Source organism: Falco naumanni, chromosome 15, assembly GCF_017639655.2.
Source record: "Falco naumanni isolate bFalNau1 chromosome 15, bFalNau1.pat, whole genome shotgun sequence".
Taxonomy (NCBI): Eukaryota; Metazoa; Chordata; class Aves; order Falconiformes; family Falconidae; genus Falco; species Falco naumanni.
In genome coordinates, this window is record NC_054068.1 from 10,897,230 (window position 1) to 10,917,134 (window position 19,905).

At 37.7% G+C, this 19,905-nt stretch overlaps 1 long non-coding RNA gene across 1 annotated transcript; it reads right to left on the reverse strand.

The window, feature by feature from the left end:
• Window positions 1–3,033: 3,033 nt before the first annotated feature.
• LOC121097897 lies at window positions 3,034–19,818 on the reverse strand. Its single transcript, XR_005831118.1, has 4 exons — window positions 19,517–19,818; window positions 7,607–7,826; window positions 6,440–6,708; window positions 3,034–4,320 (listed from the first exon to the last, which is right to left on the reverse strand). It is a non-coding gene; the product is annotated as an uncharacterized LOC121097897 (long non-coding RNA).
• Window positions 19,819–19,905: the final 87 nt, after the last annotated feature.

The following is a 19,905-nucleotide window of genomic DNA, read 5'->3' on the forward strand; positions in this document are numbered from 1 at the left end:
CATCGCTGCTGCGGTTCCCTGCATACCTGCAGGTAAGGGAGGAAAATGAAATGGCAGGTAACAACTGGACTATGGATTGATTCCACAAAGAAGCATGCAAGTGCTTAGCAAGTCTTTAAGAAGCCACTTAGGTCATCTTGCACACTGCCATGTAAACTTTACACATTTTCCTTCCTTTTCAAGGCCTTTAGGATAAAGCCCTCAATAATCCTAGGCTCCTGTTCACAGTCACACTATAACCCAGGATGTAAAGTTCTCTGGCTTAATAAACATTTCATATTAGTCACACAGAGAGAACAAATATCCTTTTTTAAAATGTTAACCTTACTGATAGCATTTGATAGCGATGAAATGCTCCTGACCCAACTGCCTGGTGTTTCTCAAATCAAGGCAAACAGGATTTCATTAAAGTGGTCTCACCACATCTCTACCAAATCCAGGGATCCCCTACATACATTCTTCCCGAGTTTCTCTCCTGCTATCCACAGTAATTGTTCTCAGAGCACTTTCACTTCTTTTCACCAATTAGCTTCAAGTCAAAGCGTCTGCCACGTACAAACTTAGATTCACTTATCTTGCAGGTCCTTCCAGCTATCCTGTTGTTTTCTTAAATGGTGATGATGTCTCAATTTTGCTTCTAATTTTCTGCTCTTATTATTTCAAAATCAGCGATTCCCCTGTCCTGTCTTTGTCCTGCCCACTGTAAAACTTGGGTGGTATCTGAGGTGTTACTCTCTTCACATTCAGGATTTCACTCTTGTTACATGACCTGTGAAAATGTCTTTTGAGGATTCCTTTCTTAAATCCTCATTCATTACTATAGTTCTCTTTTCTGCCACCTCAATTCTCCACTTTCTTTCCGAACTACTGAACCACATCTAGCTCTGTAGCTTTTTACTGCTCTGGTCACTTTGCAATTGTGAATCTTGTAATTACTCCTTTTCATATGAAATTTGAATCTCACGTCCTTATGCAGGACAACTGCCCAATTGTGCCTCAGTCCAAGTTTCAACACAGCTCTCTTCAGTTCTGTTTCCCCTTCCTTGTCTTTTTTTATCATAGTTCTTGCACTATTTGCATTGTCTCCAAATCCTCCAGATCTGAAACCTTGACGATCTTCAAGTTTATCGGACCCAGAATCAAAGTCAGCAGGATTTTGTTGGCATCACATCCCAAATCTACAATTCTTCTCATACTTAATTGTATTTGTGCAAGAATGTATAGGTTCAGGTAATCAATAAAGTACTCAGTAAAGTATTAATTCTAGTTTACAGTACGGACAAACTGTGACTGTAACATTGCTGCCTTGCTACCAGTTCCACTTTCTAAAACACTGATTTTGTTACCTGTAACTAATGTGCTTGCTGTTCATATAATGTAAATTCCATTTACTTTCTTGTGTAACATTTAGTCTAAGATTCTGAGATGTTTCTCACATTTCATTAACCTTAAAGTTTATAAATTATCTGCCATTCATATTTTCTGTTCTTAGACCTCCTCCTCTGGTGGCACTTTCTCACTTCCTGTCTTTGTTCCCTAGGATACATACAGGGAATACACACCTTGGAGATTTCTAAAGTTCAAACTAGAACTACAGTTCAGGCTATGCAAATTTTATGACATATGAGAAAGACAGCCTGGCCAACATCCTAATTCTGACTTTTAAAGACCACAGGATAAAGTTTGTAGCTGTTCCAGGAGCTGCTTGTCTCTCCATAAGCTGTGTGACAGCTGACCACTACAGGGGACAGTAAGGCCTTGTCTACATTGAAAAGACCAATTGATTTCATTGCAGAGTGTAGAAGGAGGATTTTGACCTGGGAGGTTCAGCAGTTGAGACAGCTGTTTCTTTGACAGCTGATAGCTGTCATACCAATTTCCCTCAAGATTAATTTTAAGGCAGCTCTAATGTAAATGGAAGCGATAACGTAGAGTCAAGGCAAAACCTTAAACTAATGGAAGACAGGTAGTGTGCACATAGTGGTGCTTCAGGTCTTGCAAAATAACCAGCTGAAATACATTCCCATTCCAAAAAGGCCAAAGGCTATCATAGCAAGGGATGACACTCTTTGGGGCTGAGAAAGGGCATTTTAGTAAAGGATATTCTGTAACTGATGGAGATCAATTTTGTGACCGATAGGGTACAATGGTGGATTTACCATTTTACAAATGCCAGCCTCTATTAACAACAGCTGCACAATGACCTACTTATAAAAAAGACAAGTGAAAATTCCATTTTGGAAGACAGCTGCATAGAAATTAATATTTCCAAATGAATGTGGAGAGCCTAAATACTACTGCCTCAGGCACTTATGCCAGAAAGGTTAAGTGGCACATTTAATAGATAATCTCTTATGATTAATTTATCAGAAAGAACCAAGTGGCTAATTTCCCCTAATTGAAATTTTCTGGCATGATAAAAAATTTTCATATATAATTCCACTTCCATTTAAATCCATTGTACTAACTTATTATATGAAAGCAAGCAAAACTACAGTCTTGAATCCTGCTTTCATTTTCCACTAATGAAACAAAATACTTGAGTGGCTGCAGAGAAAGTAGTGGAATAGATTCTTCTGAAGACTGATAATAAGAAATGGGGTCAGACTTTCAAATCTAGTCCCAGGTTTCAAGTACAAAAAAGGAGTCACATTTGCAGAGTGCTTAACATCCATCTGCATTTGGTTGCAGCAGTGAGAGAAACCCAAATGCACACTAACTTCAGTGAATTGGGTGGAATAGGGCTCACACAAATCAGCAAATAAATGTACTTTTTACGAGACTGGAGCAGGCTTCAGGGAAAAAGCACATAGCAATCTGTCAGGACTGACTGTATCAGTGCACTAATTCTGCAATATCTGAGCTGTCTATACCTGTATTTTAAAGTATTTCTAATATATATAAGTGCTCTAAATTTTTAAGAAAGGAGTGGCTTCTTATTCAGACTGTGGTAGTCAGTTACAAACTCTTCTTCAGGTCTGGCACAGAAAGAGCAAACTTTATGCTAAGGATAGACAGGAAGAAATTGCTTTGAATTTAACTTTGCTAAGTGAATCACTTCAGAATTTGAGGGAATGAAAGGGTACCTGGCATCTGCAACAGCGGAGGAAACTTGCAAGGGGAGAAGCAATACAGGTCATAAACAGAACAGAAAACAGCAGTTACCTGTTTCCTTTGGGCCATGAGGTAGTATGTGCATACAGTGTATTGTAAAATCAATGTCTCCATTATATCCATGGTTTTTCTGCCCTGCCATTTTTGTTCCTGGGCTTGTCTTTTCAGAATACTTTCTAAGTCTTTCTTGATGGTCAATTGCAGCATTCCCATGTGGTGATTATTTTGTTTAAGGCTCCCACCACTACTGGGAGTTTTGTCTCCCGCTTGCCTGTTGGAATTAGTTTCTGTATGTAGTAATTGTTTGATTGTAGTAATTGTATGGCTCATATAGACCTCATAAGGATTTTTGGTTCATTAATAACAAAAAATTTTGGAATGTGCATATTTAGGAAACATGGATATGGGTCTTGTGCAGAAGTATCAGATCTTGAATCCACTGTACAGATTCTTGGCACTCCTGAAAATTGCTGCAGAGCATCTCAGCTTGGCAGTGTTGAAAAAGTGAACCTCTACATGGTTCTCTGAGGGTTTCCTAATAAGTCGCTGAAACTGGAACTCCACACGCCTGATTCCAGGTCTCGCGCCATATTTTTTGTAGTAAAAAGTATTGCCGTTGATTAGATTCATGATATGCAAACACTTCTTGGCTAGAAAGTAGAACTGTGTTTTTAATATGCTTTTTATCTGTCACAGGTTTTACAGGTTTTAAAACTCACACAGAGGAATTTTGCCGATTCCATTCCCTTCCCTTTCTCCCTCGGATGGGGGGGGGGATTCTTAAATATTCTTGCTATAGACTTGCCTGGTCTTCACAGACTTTGCTCTGGGTAGTAGCTTCAGATGTGGAAGAGGGTCTGAACAATCTGGGCCAGAGCTGGGAGCCATAGGCCCCCTGTCTTGTCCAGTCAGTTCCCCAGCAATGCAGCAGTACAGGGCAAATGCCCTGCCAAGGAAACTCAGCCTTTTAGAAGCAGAAAACAGTAATAATATACAGCAAGTCGGTGTGTTGGTTCATCATCCAAGGCCTTGTAGCAGTTCTGCAGCTTTGCTAAGCAGTTACCAACAGATGGCAATACTGCACTGAGTATTCGGTATCTGTATGCGGTTCTACAGTCTTCCCCCTGTCCTTCACAAGGAATTGCAAAATGGTTACTACCTTGTTTTAAACTCCTTCCATAATGATGTCACATAAACATAATCGTTCTGGAAAAAAATTATGAACAGAAATTGTTTTGATGATTACGCATAGGGGCAGTGCTTTTGAACGCTATCGGTGGTGGCCCGTCTCTTCACCCATTGAAGGTAAAGGGAAATTCTGTAGTTTCACTGGGGGGGCGGTCTGTTAATAATCTACATTTTTGAAAGATGTCTCCCTTAAAATACTAGAGATTTGTCCAAAGCACCAAATTATTTTTTATATAGATGTAAACCTCAAGTTTCAAATGTTTGAAATTATATTTTTTTAAATACGGCATCTTTCTCCTATTAAGAAATAATTGTGTGGGCCAAAACCCCCATAACACAGGCATCCAAAGAATATAAATTGTACTATGATCGGGAAAAAAAATTCCAGTTATGCCAGAGGTGAAATTATATTTTTTTAAATATGGCATCTTTCTCCTATTAAGAAATAATTGTGTGGGCCAAAACCTCCATAACACAGGCAACCGAAGAATATAAATTGTACTATGATAGGGAAGAAAAATTCCAATTATGCCAGAGGCATGGTCCATAATAGAGATATTTTCTGTAAGTTTCTTACTATTACAGATAGCTTTTCATCTATAGAAAAGGGAGCCAGAGTATAAATGAGCATTAAGACACCATATTTTAATTACTTGGCATTCTAAAATGGATAATGGCAATAAGAGTTTAAAACACAAGTAGGAAATGGGCTAACTTTCTCAGAGAAACAAAAATTGTCAAACTAGAGCTTTTTATATTACAATTAGCAATTTTACTAAGTAAAATAATAGTTCTCTATGATTTCATGTATTAATTACTGATCTGGAAAGAAAGCAAAGATCTGAAAAGGGAGCAGCAAAATCTGTAGGTGACAGGTTAAAGAGGACTAGAAAGAATTTCAAAAGAAAGACCCAATTAGATAGCATCATATGGGCAGACTGATAGCACGCAGAACTTAGTTTTGATAACTACAAAGTATTGTGCCATGGAAGGAAAGAAGAGATTCTGACCATTCTGAAAAAGTTCATCAGCTTAGAAAACAGACTGAGGTCATGTTTAGCTGTGGTCAAAGGAAGCAAACAAAATGTTGGGATGCATAAGAACAGTGATAATAAGATGAAGAATGTTAGAGAAATCAATATTGGTATCTTCATCTGGAAGGAAATGTAATGGTACAGGCTGCAAAGATCTCAAGAAAGGAAACTACAGGTGAAATTAAAAGAAGGATGAGAAGAATAACCTGGGCCAGGGAAAAGGCCAATGGAAGGATGTTTTGGTTTTACCCTTTAAATGAATCAGGCCTGAAAGGCCTGTGAATAAAAAAAACCCCATAAACCCATAAAAATTACAGAATATTACAGAAAAGGTAGACTTTGAATTTCAGTTCTTGCTGTCCTGTAACAGGAAAACAAGAGGAATGTTGTGAAATGCAAAAATAACAATAATAATACAAGCATATCTAGTGGAAGGTGTCCCTGCCCATGGCAGGGGGGGGCTTGAACTAGATGATCTTTAAGGTCCCTTCCAACCTAAATCATTCTGTGGTTCTATGATTCTATGTAATTATATTACAGAACTTACTGTTAAGGGAAATCCTCAAGACCAACAATTTCACAAGATTCAAAAAGAGATTCAGCAGTTAAATTGTTACCAGTAATACTCAAAAGTAGTGATTTTGGAGAAAAAAATGTGGGAAGTATATGAAAGCTTCATGCTTCATGTTTTTAACTTTCAAAACAGATTTAAGATTAAGTTGAAATCTAATATGTACAACAGATTATTCCTTGCCTATGGGTCTTCTACACCTTCCTCCAAATCCTCTGCTGATGGCTTCTGTTGGAAACAAGACATTAGGCTAAATGTATATAGTTGAACTATTCCTATACCCACACTGTGCAAAAATCCTATTGTGAATCTTATTCCGTGGTGATCATATTCTTTAACTATACTGAAATCACAAATAGATTTTAGCAAGCCTGTGCAGAGATGCATTTCAATAGACCTAACAGTGGCTTCCTAATTTGCACGTCATTTACCCTAGTTATAGCAGGCATCTTTTTTTTTTTTTTGGGGGGGGGGTGGGGGGTGGGGGGAGGTGCAGGGATAAGAAAAAAAAATTAGTGATGCAAACTTTTACCTTCCTGCAGAACAGCCAACAGTGTCTCTGTTCCTTCCTTGAATCTGCAACTGCTTCAAACCCTTAAGAACACTGCTTGGCTTCTTAGCTGTCATATTTGGCCTCCCAAGTGTCCAACATAAAGCTTCAGGCTGCATTAACATCCTGCTTGGGTATGACTGAAGTTGTTTGTAGTCTCTCCCAAAATTGTTCCAGCTCATTTTGGGCTAACTTGATGGAAGATCCATGGAGATCACTACTGCATAAGCAGCTCACATCTCTGTAAATACCTGATAGGGAATACACATGGAAGAGAACCGCAGTCTCATCTTTTCTGAAGAATCTAGTATTTCTGTGCTTCACTTATCAGCCCACAAAATGACTGTAATGCTAACACTTCACATGAATGGTAACTAGTTAATTAACATTTCTTAAAGTCCTGAAACCTCAGATTAATAGTGCTCTGGAGTATAAAGACATAATATTATTTCATTGAGCATTTGTCATTTAAAAAGCTCTATGCCTAAAGCTTTAATCAAACTGCATAAGATGAGAGCAATTTCTTTTTTTGTCACATTTGGGTCTCTTGTCTCCACTAAGATGCATGTGTAGTTAAACTGTGCATTTCTTTTGAGAGGTGCACAGGTACTACTGTTTATATGATCATGGAAGCCAAACTAAACAGCAGAATCCTACACTTGAGAGAGGTGTATAGTTGTTTTAACAGTTATTTGTAGAAGATATGTTTCCAGAATTTACAAATTGCGACACTATATCACTTATATCGGCACAGAAAAAATCTCTCCTGTTCAGTTAACTATTGTTTTGCTAAAGCTACCAAGTCACCATGTCTCTAAAAGGCTTTGTTTCTAACAAAGACTGCTATTTTTTGTTATATGAAACAATTACTGGCTACCAGATTTAAATCTGTTTTGGTAGCATAGGAACACTTTCTTCTTGGGTACAGTTCCTATATACGCAATGGATTTTAACAAGGCAGGAAATAAGTTTAAAATTTACCATTATGTTATATCAACTACTACAGAAGGCAAGGGTATTCTTTTGAATAATGAGCAAAGAACTATGAATTTTCAGTAATGTTCACTAATACAGAAACCAGAGCTTTTAATGGTGGTCAAGAACACTTACTTGAATAGTACAAAATAACTTCATATATATATGTCTCACCTGAGGCTAAAATTTCCTGGTCAATTGCCAATTGTGCCACAGACATTAATATAGGAACGCAACTGAAAATGTTGAGACACCATTGACTTCAATGGCAATAAAATCAGGCCCCATGCAATAGTTGTTTTCAGGCTGCAGATGACAGTATGGAGCATCAGATTGCTTCCTTGGACTCCAGTTTAGTGTCCATGCGAAGATCTTCCTCTTTTCCAGAAGACCTCTGGCAAAAAACCATCATACACAGCAGAAGACTGTTATTCAAGCCACACCATCTGGCTTAGTATATAGCATCAAGAACAGTACCACATGTACAGAGCAAGCAGCAGTGATCTCTGAGGCTGAGGGCATGGTGGGGCTGCTCCTGTCAAAAGCAGCTGAGATTTCTGTGTAGTCAGGAAGACTGCATGATGATGGCTTGCAGTTATCCAGGTTCCAGTGGGTACACAAAAACAGCTCTGAGCCCACGCATTCATTTTGTGTATTCTGGGAAGCCAACTGTATGCAGAAAGCTTTTTTTGCCTTTTTTTTTTGTAATCAATACTGACAGGTAAATTCCTTCTCAAATATTTTTAGACATTACATATAAATGTCACCCAGTCTCTTGCAATTAAGCATTTCTTTCCCTTTACAAGCAGAGAAACTGAAATTAGATTTTTACTCTGAATGGTGACTGGAAGAACAGCAATGATGCCTCCTCTGATTTTTATATTACATTACATATACAATTTCAGTAATGACCTATTTATTTACTAGTTGTCAGCCTGGCCCATTTAATATTAAAAGTTTCTATTCCTAACTTCACTATGAAAATGCATAGAAATGCAGGAAGCACAATTAATAATTCTGCTAATGATGCAATGGCCAGGAAGCTCACCCTTTCATAACTGCTAATAAGACAAACTGGCAGGAAAAACACTTATCTAAAAAGAAAGCAAACAGGTTTCTTTTTCAGGTAAAAGGATAGCAAAGTTGTTAAATTATGTCTACTTTTTGACACAGTCACATCAAAAGCACTTGCCAAGTTCATAGAGGAAACTGTTGCACAAGCCTGGTTTGCAGGTCTGTGATCCAGCCATCATTGTCTCTTGTTTTTATAAGATGAGCCAATCAGTTAGGTAAAATAGGGTTCCGCTGAAAAAATGGAAAATTAATTTTGATGGTAGTGGAATTCTGTCAGTTACCATAACTATTACTTTTTCAGGTAATTATTGTATTTATTATTAATTATATTAGCATTAATTAAATATTATTATCTTAATTACATGTAATTATTATAGAAATATTGCCTATCGTACTTATTTTGCATATATACTATAGAGAGGAAAGGTCTTAAAGCATACTATTTAGAGAAAATGCTATGTACTTACAGATTAAAAGTACTTTTCACAGTGGAAATGGTTTAATACAGACATTTAAGTTACTTTGGTTTCTAGAAAAAAAAATTTTTTGCAGTCATAGGCTCTGATCTACTCCTGTTAAGTTTTACACAAAGATTGCTGCTCATCTTAAAAGCAGCGGAATCAAGCTCTCGGAATATATTCTTTAAAATATGCTTACTACTTTAAATGTTCATCATTGCTGCAGTGAATAGCATACACGTCTGAGGATTAGGAATTTGCAGTATCAAATAGGAGGTGACTTTAACTGTTTTGGTCATGTGCATATTAATTCAAAGCCCTAGCAAATTCCCTACGTACAATTTTTCAGTTGTAAGTCAAGTCCCCAGTGGGAAGCAAAGACAGCTTTAAAGTACCATTCACATGTAATTCTTGGCAGCTGACCCACTAAAGCAGAGTTTTGAGACTTGTACTTCGCACTGCTATCATTTCTGCAACTAGTTTCCTTCCTCCCCTCTCAGTGGGGCTCCTGCTGGGAATGTAACACACACCACTGGAGTAAGCAGTGATGTGCCAGTCTGCATCTGCTACAAAGATGCCTAAAAATAAAACTCAATTGGACAATGCCATTTGGTGTACAGCAGCACATCATCCATAACGTAAACCAGGCTGTCAGCAAAGAGAAAGGATTGTTCAGCTACATGCCAAACAGATCTTGGGGTGTTAAAAAAAACCAAAACCAATCCCTTGATATTAATTTATAAACTTAATCTCTCAAGATTTATTATCACTGCAGTTTAATGAATTTGCATCAGTGAAAGCAATATGAGAATATCTCATCAAAATTTACTATTAATATTTTAAGGAATCAGCCCATCTTGCAGCCTATTTCAGTTCAAGGAAGTTCTCTGGTAATGTAGACTTTGTTTTAGAAGGTGTCTACCCTTCGGGTTGACATTTTTTCCCGTGCGTATCAGATGAGCCTGATTCTTTTGCCAGTATCTTTAGAATCCAGTTCTGTAGACTGAATCTTCTAAAAAAGATCTACATGTGAATGTTGTTCTTTCTACAGGTTCTGTTTAAAATACCTGCCTGTATTTTTTTGCTTATGTGTATTATCAGGATCCTTGCATTTAAAAGGGTATGATCATACAGAGGGCACAAATGACTACAATGCAAATAATTGCAGGCTCTTAAATTACAGATACAACTTTGTACCTCATCCTTCGTGCTACCATATGGTTTTGCAGGGAGAGAACTCTCTAGATCTTTGCATTTTTGAGGTTTTCAGATTCCTGTTGAATTTTATTTGGAGGATATTTACAAATATTACTCTTAACTCATAAATTGCTGACCTTGAAACAAATGCCCACATTTATTTTTTGTAAAATGGCAGTGCAATTAGACACAGAATGGAAACATATTATTGGCAGGTCCTGGGCCTTCAGTAAGATCTATGTGTAAATGGATGTCACTGCAAGATCAGCACCATGATTTTTAAAATCATTAAGTAAAAACATGACCCAAAGCTATCAGGCTATAAATATCTTTTGTTACTGCTACTATCGTTATAGCTGGAAACCCCCAAATTATATGTATACTGTTGTACAACTGGAGAAATTAGCTTTACAAAGATTTCTGTTTATGTATTTTCAGAAAAATGATTACACACTCTTAAAAACATGGTATACAACCACTACAGATTGGACTTCATTCTTATTATGTCCTGTGCTGGTTTGCCAATTCTACAGGCACAAAAACCATGACAGAGAGTGTCCCAAAGTATTATGAGTCTGGTTTTCTCTGGAAACCACCACTCCTAGAATTGTGAGACAAAGCAAAACATGAAGCTGCATGGAACTTGCAATCAGAAAGCCAAAATTAGCAACCCTAGAGAGTGTCAGTATGTTATTTTATCTATATGAAGAGAAAAACGCAACTCCTGTCAGGGACAAATGTGTCTAATCCCCAAATCCTAATTTTCTGAAACCATCACTGGGGTCACCCTGTGTACATAGTATAGAGTTTGTTAGCTGGCACAGGGGTCAAGCTCACATGCTTGTGGACAATTATTCCAGGAAATAGCAAATCACGTTACCTAAATAACTCTCCAGATTATTTGTTCTCTAAAAACAATATTGAGCAGATTGGGGGATAGATGTGTGTTGTACATTTTAATTTAAGAGCACAATAATAGAAGTTTTTTCACTACTTTTATGATTATTATCTGATATCTCTATGACAGGACATAATTGTCTCCAGATTTGTACAGAACAAAAAATATTTAATCTGCATTGTGTCCCCAACTTAGAATGCTATTTATAAGCCTTGATGCTACTGCAGTTTATTTACCGTCTTCTATTTGTCATTTTTGGTATAGTGAGAAACAAAGGTAAATATGACAAATCAACTCTGTGTATTTTTATCATATCAATCTTTGTAAAAACAGGCAATTCATTTATTCCTCACAATATCTGTTTTAACAATTAAAGTTAAGACAAATATGTGTGTGTACCTGTGCATGTACATATGCATTTCTTGGCATGTTTTAAGGTTGTCTTTGAGCTAGATATGAACTGATTACACCTAGCATTAGTTAAATATGAAAAATGATGGGTTTATCATTCTATATTACTTTTATTTCATATTAAGGCACAATGTATTTACGTTACTTAGAGGAAGCTAAGCATAAGCTACTTTATTGTGATAAATTTGCAATAGGTTCCCTTACTAATTAGGTTTTTTATTTCCTATATAACTATGCATTTCAATCTCTTTTCTTCTTTTTCTTTTATGCTAAACTGAGCATGTCAACTACATCACCATGTCTGAAATATTCTCCCATTAAAAAGGAAAAGGAGTATACTCTCTGTCCTACTGTTTATTGCTTCCTCATCTTCCAACTCCTGGAGTTACAAAGATCCTTGACATATATATATATATATATGTATATATGTATGTATGTATATATATATATGTGTGTATATATATATATATATATACACACACACACAGCGCGTTGATGTTCAGTGCCACTAGCAAAGCTTTACTTTGAAAGATCTATATCATATCATTTCCTCACTCTTAACTCTCGGGGTTCCAAAAGAAAACTAATACATGCAAAATCAAAGAACAGAAAACAACTGATATATAGAATTTGTGTGGCCTACGGACTGCATTACTTACTCCATTATCTTTTAGTAACTGTTGGCTTGACGTTGTGTGCCTAAAAGGATCTATGTGGGTTATAGTATCTTGATTCATCAGTGTGAAATAAAAGCAGTAACGCACCTGTAGGTACTGTTTATCTGACTCTTTGAATTATTTAGCAGTGCACACACAAACTGTGAAAATCTTTCTTCCCCTCAAACCTCAGTAGACAGTTGCTACCACGGGGCTGTTGTCTCATGGTCCCTCACGCTGACAGATATGACAACTCACACGAGTTGCACACTTGCACACTACATATGTGCAATTCTTTGTGGGACTGTTTTGTTTCCTGCCTCTCACACCAGCGAGAACTGTGATTTGATAGTCTGATACAGACTAGGTAGCTTTTTATTCTTCCTTTTACGATAATGCAATTGATAAGATGTCATGCAAAAGAGCTGGGAACCACAACTATCAATGTCAACAAAGCTATACACAATTTATATTAATGACATATGAATCAGGACCTTTGGAGCCAAACAACAGTAAAGAGGTTCGCATGTGCCTCTTGAAACAAGGAGGATGTAGAAATTGAGACAGGGGATGCAGAAAGCACCTTTAATGGGCTCGCTCAGACATAAAGGGCATCTATCTGCCTTAGATGCCCTAGCGTATTTGGAAGACGGTGAAGGATCTAAAATTAGAGAAATAACTTCTGGTAGCCCTTAAACTCCAAGCAAATGAATACCAAGGAATTTCTGGGCTGTGAAAAATACAACAGTAAAGTGAACCATAAACACTGTGAAACCTGCTCCTGCATCCTTGGCATGTGTCCAGCTGTGCAGGATATTTGCACCTAATAACACAGCCAGTTGTATACCATTTTGGCTGAGGAAGTTTAAAAAGTAAGCAAACAAAGAAAGAATCACCAGGCACTGCACCATCAGCTTTAGTGATGAGGAGAGTGAGCTGCTCAAACCTGATGGTTTTATCATGATTTATCATGGAGAACCAGCCCCAGGTGGTGGACCACAATGCAAGCAAACCAAATACACTCTGGGCAGCAGTTACAAAGGAAGTATGAAAGCACTAGAAGCTGACTAAACAAATCAAGAACCTGAGACCAACCACTGAGGTCAGCTATGCTGGCTTTCCTGTTGGAGCCAGAGGAAAATGGTACTCAGCCAATCAAGCATTGCTAGCTGCACTGGTCCTTTGGAAAAACAGATGAGACTGGGCTGCCAAGTTTTAGTAGATACGTCCCACTCTTCTCTGTCAACATCCTGAATATCTTCTAAAGCACAGGACAGACAAGTGGCCAAATCTCCATTGTGGCCAAAGTCTAGTTCATAAACATCTCACGTTTCATGATGTCACCAGGAGACCTGGACTGGTTTGGATAGGACACCCAAAACAGGCTCTATATTGAGAGTTTTAGCAAGAGTCATTTACAAAGGAAGCTTTGTCAGTCTCATATTTTGTTGTTCCTGAGAAACGCCTTCCTGTAAGTGGATTACTTAAATCCCAATCCCAGTCGGGACCTTTGAATATTTCTGTAATTAATCAAGAAACTCTAGAGAAACAACTAGTTCATTCATGTGTCATGCCTGCATCAGATCGCAGCTTTATCTATTACACTTCTCCGTATGTTCCTAAGTAATTTATCAAAGTTTAAACCACGAGATATCGGCTTACATGTTTCTCTTATCCTTCTGTTCGACCTACTTTCATAATTCCATGTTCTCCATTACAAAATTACTTCTTATTTGTCAGTTTTCCACAATGCAAAATAATCTGTGTAGGCAAAAGGTAGTAACAGTACCACTAAGGCAGTTGAAATTAAGTCGCCTTTGTTACAGTGCCCTAACAGAAACTAAGGCAATGCAATAGCATTTGGTCCCCTGTGCAGTCCCACTCCAACAATCCTGTGTTGCAGGAACTATCATGTGGACATTTTATAAAACTACTGTTTCAGCTTCTTTCTAGACCGCTTCAAATATTTATATATATTTATAAACATAGGTAAATTTGTGTATATATATATATATATAAACATAGGTTAAAATAATTATCTAAAATTCACCATTCATATGGTAACATGTTTAGAATAGACTATTAAAAGAAGAATTATATGTCCACTGTAAGACACTTACTAAAAAAGTCAAATTCTGTTATCTGAAACAACATAACACCTTAATGCAACCAGTTGTACAAGTCAAAAAACCAAAACATAATTTGTCAGGTAGCCTCTAATTTCAAACATTTAGTAGAAGTATACCTGCTTATAAATGTTCCAGAATTAATTCTAGATTTTATTTCACTTCTTGAATAGTATTTAGACTCGATTATATTAGAAGCCCTAAATATCTTATTAATAAGTTAGGTTAATTACAGAACTACATTTTACTCTTAGTCACAACCTTAAAATGGACTATAATTAAATGCCATATTTATTTCTGAGTAAAAAAAATATAAAAAAATCAGTCTAGTTCTCATTCACACATTTACAGCACATCTGTTTCATAAAAATCTTCTAAGATCTAGTATTACAAAATGTCAACAACAATTCTTTGTCTCTCAAATATTCTCTCAACACCTCCATATTTGCTGCATACTTTGAACTGTTCTAAGCCAACTGCTCATGGCTGAATAATAACGAATTCATAATAATTTGCAACTCATCAGAATAAATGTTTTAAATATAAGAACTTCTCCCGTATTTGGATGGCCATGCAAACTATTTTACCACAGCTGGCTGAGTACATTTTTGTGGTTTTGCAAGCCGATTCCTTTTTGTCAAAGTTTTCAAGAAAACAAGCAAAATGAGATCCCAGACATCTGAATCACCAGACATTTAAAAAAAAATTATACATATGTTGAAGTAGTTGACTTCCTAAAGCAAAAATATGGAATGCCAATGACCATTTTGTGCATGCAATTGGAGTACTCCATTCCTGTGCCCATCTAGCTGGTTGCAACAGGCAAAGAATTTATTTCAGTCTAGTCCTCCATTTCAGCACAACTGGAAGACATTTTTTTAAGCAGGACAGCAATTTAAAAACAAACACATCTTCTTCATCTCTGGACTAGGGATGCTGACCTTAGAAATATCTGAAATTTTTCCACTGTCTGTAAACAAAACTGGACTGCAGGCAGTCATGATCATACGTCACTCTTACAAAACATTCTAACTTGTTGGCTAATTTTTTGAAAGGTTATTTGCTGTCAATCAAGTGACCATTTCTGCTTATAATAATGGTGATGACATCAGACATGTAGAAGAGAAGATTAATATGGGGAGTCTAAATATATAAACTAGAAGGTCATGGGACACATCCAGCGTTAATTGAAGTCAATGGTCTCCATTCACTTCGATCAAAACTGGACTGATCCATGTAGGATTACGAGATTTATAAATAAATAAATTTAAATATTTTTTTCCCCCTATAGCCACTATCATTGGCTTGCAGCCTAGGATTTTTTAAGGTGACCTGGATCTTTGATCTGTCTGACAGGAAAAAGTGATTGTCCCTATTTTTATTTTTAGGTGGCCATATATAGCCATGTTCACTCTTTCCAAAATGAGACTTGCCCTGTGGAGGTAACGGGCAAGAATTTTTCCAAACTGCAGGCTGGGGGCTCTAACCACACATTTATTTTGCCATTTGGTACTGTTTACCAAGAAGCTGGGCAAAAGCCCAATTCTCATTTTAAGCCTCAGGTTGGACACAACCTGATTTACTGAGAGGTATAAAGCATAGGTCAGCAGTTTTCCTGTCAGGCAGCAAATAACTAAATTTCACTTGTCTGAAATAGAATTTTAGTTGTGCTAGGCTGCGGGACAAAAGGACTGTTCTCATCCTGACAGCTGGAATGGATGATTTGTGAAATGTATTTTTAGAAATCTTATTTGCCTATGTGTATGCCTGAATTGTCAAACATTCAGACAGCAAGAGCAAGTTAGGCTACAAGCCACGAGGACTGTGACATACTGTACAAACTGTATAACATATCTAGATCTAAACCTGCATTTTCATTCTTACCCTCCCACTGCAAATACACGGTCCAAATTTAATGCAACACTACTGCTGTTCCTCCTCTACTTCAACATATTATCACTACAATATTCACAGAAATTAGTAACCACAAAGGGAAAATCACTCCTGATACAATAGGACATTAGTGATCAAGTCTGTGTTCCAAAATCACCCTGGTTTTACCTGCATTTCCTTTTCCTAAACCTATCTCTACCTGATCAACAGAAACAACAACATCCTGTAAATTAGCTTTTTCCTTTAACAAGACAATGCACTCTCAAGGGATTTTATTACTAACATTCATCCTCCTAATCTTACCCCACACCTTGCTGATACGCACATCCTTATTAACATTTGCACAGGACTATTGTGCCAGTGCTGCTTTTTTCCCCGAGCTAATGATTTCTTCCTCTTACAGCCCACAACATCAAGTTGCACTCATAATAAATTTCAAAGCTGGTTTCCTCTCTCTCTAAACAACATTGTTAAATATTTTGTTTAAACAGTGCACTGGTTTCCTTCCCTTCCTATTCAATGGAGGTCTTGGAAAGCACTTTTCACATAGAATCATAGAAACATTTAAGTTGGAAAAGACCATTATGATCATTGACTCCAACCATAAAAGCATGCTGATCTCTAATTGCGAAGGACTAACTCCATGACATTTGAGGCCTCCTTATGTCTGAAGATTTACAAACCACTGGTCCAAGCCCACTCCTGCTACTTCTGAACAAATAACTCAAAGCAAAAGTTTTTTTTATTCCATCATATACCTAAATAGATGATTCAGGAAGCATTTGAGTTAAGTTTAGCAGTGATTGCATTTTTATGCTGCCCGGTCCCCAATTCTTATTTGGAACCACTGGCAAGTAAGGTTTGCTATAGGTACCATTTACCACACATATGTAATATCAATAGAAAAATCATAAATATAACTGAATACATCTATTCTATGCTGATTTACATATGATTTTTCAGAATAGTTAATTACACTACCATCTTTCGAAGTATTTAGAATTCACAAAATAAAAACAGATATTCAGTAAGCATTCAGGAAAGTAATCTTACTGTACAATGTCAGAATCGATTTCTACACTACATATCTTCTAGTCCTTAAGAGTTTCCTCTTTATTATTCATTGGCTATTATGCACTTCTGCCGAATTGAACGTTTTCATACCCTGTTCATATTAAGAAGTGTGAACTCCCTATTTATTTCTCAGTCTGTCTTAAATTCCCACCATCTGGTTAAGACATATTAGCTTTAAGGCCAGGATTCTTACCAGTCTTCTGTGCCTTTATGCTCTTAATCTATAAACTTAATCTATAATAAATTTCAAATGAAGTGTCTGATCTTCAGAGACAGTTATGTGTTAAAAAAAATATGCTTATTATGTGTAACTCAACCATCAGTGTTGACAGAACCAAATTCTGCACAGATCCACTGAATGCAATTAAATCACTAGGATAACAAAATATGGCGCAGATCTGGGCACCACCTGACAGTGTGAAGGAACATGGTCAATGCATTGTATCGAACTGTAAGACCAGGTCTGTAGAAAATAAAATCTGCCTATGAATACAGCATGCTTTAGTCAGCATGGCTTCTGTAGTTTTGGGATCTGTTTTGGTAAAACTGCACGTTGGTAAAACACATAGCACTATTAGAAAAAGTTCTGGTGGATGGCCATCAGCTAGTGCAATATAATTTGCCAGCTTTTCATCAGAGTGGGAGATTGTTATGATGTAGCACCACATCATGCTCTTCTATGACCCAGAACTGCAAGGTATGTGGCTTTGAGAGCAGAGCGGTTTCCAGAGAGCAGAACAGTTTGCAGGTGAAAAAGGTCAATAGCTCACCAGGGATTCTAGATTTCTTTTTGGACAGGCCTGGGCTGCACATGCAACAAGACTCAAGTGTGAGTGGTAATGTTTGCCTTAGCAACTCCTGAATGGATTGCTTCTTCCTAAAACAGTCCTCAGCACTGCTCTGCGCTGGCTAAGAAACACAACCTCAGCACAAGAGCAACACTTGAACTCCTGGAGGGCTGCTGGCAGCTGAAAAGCTCCAGAATCACCACCCTGCTTCCCAAAGATAGGAAGTACCAGTATCCTTAGAAATACATGTCTGTTTGTGCGTGTTAATATCTCTCTCTCTTCATTCATTAAAAATCCCCCAAACAACACAAAAACAAAAAACCAGAGGCATTTTGTGGGCTTTTTTGGATTACTTTTGAGGTGTAACCTCAGATTCTGGCCTGGGAGGAAGGAAAATCCATCCCACTATTTTAATTTCTCATTCCTCTCCTCTTCAGCTCCTTCTGACTTCCTTTACACTCAGTCTTTCCACTTCATACCTATACTTCCTTCCAATCAAAAACTTGTTGAAAACTCATTAGTCTTTTTAATCTTTTTTAAAAATCAGCATTTCATTTAACATTTAGTTAAAAACAACAACAATGGTACCTTCTCCAGCCCTTAACTGCACTCTTCCAGTACAAAGAATACTCCAACACTCCTCTTTCTTGAAGGAGCCAACAATATGACAGCCTTCTGTTCCCTGGTGTTTTTCCAAGTATTTCCCAGGTATCTCTTAATTTGAGAACTAAATTTACTAGGAAGAGACATACTTAGTAAACATGCAAGAATCAGAAAAGTTCGGAGGAAACGCACTGATGAGAAGCCCTGTCTGCCAGCAACCATCTGTTATGGAGAAGGAAACAAAGCCACAGATTGCTCCTAGGCAGCTCCCCGCAGACGCTACTTGAGGACTATTTCTAGCTTGTGGCTAGAAGGTGTCCAATAAATTGACAATTTCACTTCTTCCCACAGAGTTTTCTGATTAGCAGCACTGAAACTGGTGGAAATTACTGTTATTTTCACTTTATTAGTATCATATCCAAGTGTGTGGGTTTGGGTTTTTTTCTTCGGGGGGGGGGGGGGGGGGGAATTGCAGCCAGATGATTGGATGCCTAGCCCTGTAGACAAAATTTTGCTTACATATATTCCAACAACTTTTAACTACTCTCCTAGTATTACACTTTACCTTGTTTTTTTGCCAGACATTTCTGCACATTATTAAATGCTTCTTCCATTTAAAATGTAAGATTCTAAATAAGCCTTGGAAATAAAATATAATCACCTTCTACTAAGAAAGACAGGATTTACAGAAGACTATTTCTGTGGAAATAGGATTTGAAAATAACAATGTATTGCACAGCAAACTTTTCTCTACAAAACACGCATGAAGCCTGAGAAATAATAATCAACCCATTTAAACTCGCACAGCAAAGCCATCGCAGACCAGGCCTCTTTCCGAACAATTCCCAAAGCCAGCAGCACCATAACAATAAGGGATCAATTTGAGATAATTTTTATGCGGTTTACCTAATTCCCAAATAAATCCATTTAACAGCAGTGTTGACTTCTGCAGTTTCTCCAGTAGCAATCCTGAGCGGGAGAGGCACACAGTGCCTGGCAGGTGCCACGGGGACCTCCATCACACACCGCTCTGCCGCGGAAGGACACCGCACCTGACCGCAACACAACGTGATGCGAAGCCTCATGATTTCGAGCACTTATAACATACTGGCCCATTGATTTTTTTTGCCTTCTCCCCTCTCCTTCTGCATGGCCCTCCCTCACCCCCGCTCCCCTCGCAGCCGGGGCCCGTCCCGGGCGGGCCCTGTCAGCCCCTCGCCGGGACAAGCCCGCCGCCCCCCTCCTCACCTCACCTCACCCCGCCATAACCCCCGCCCCGGGGCACCCCCGGTGCC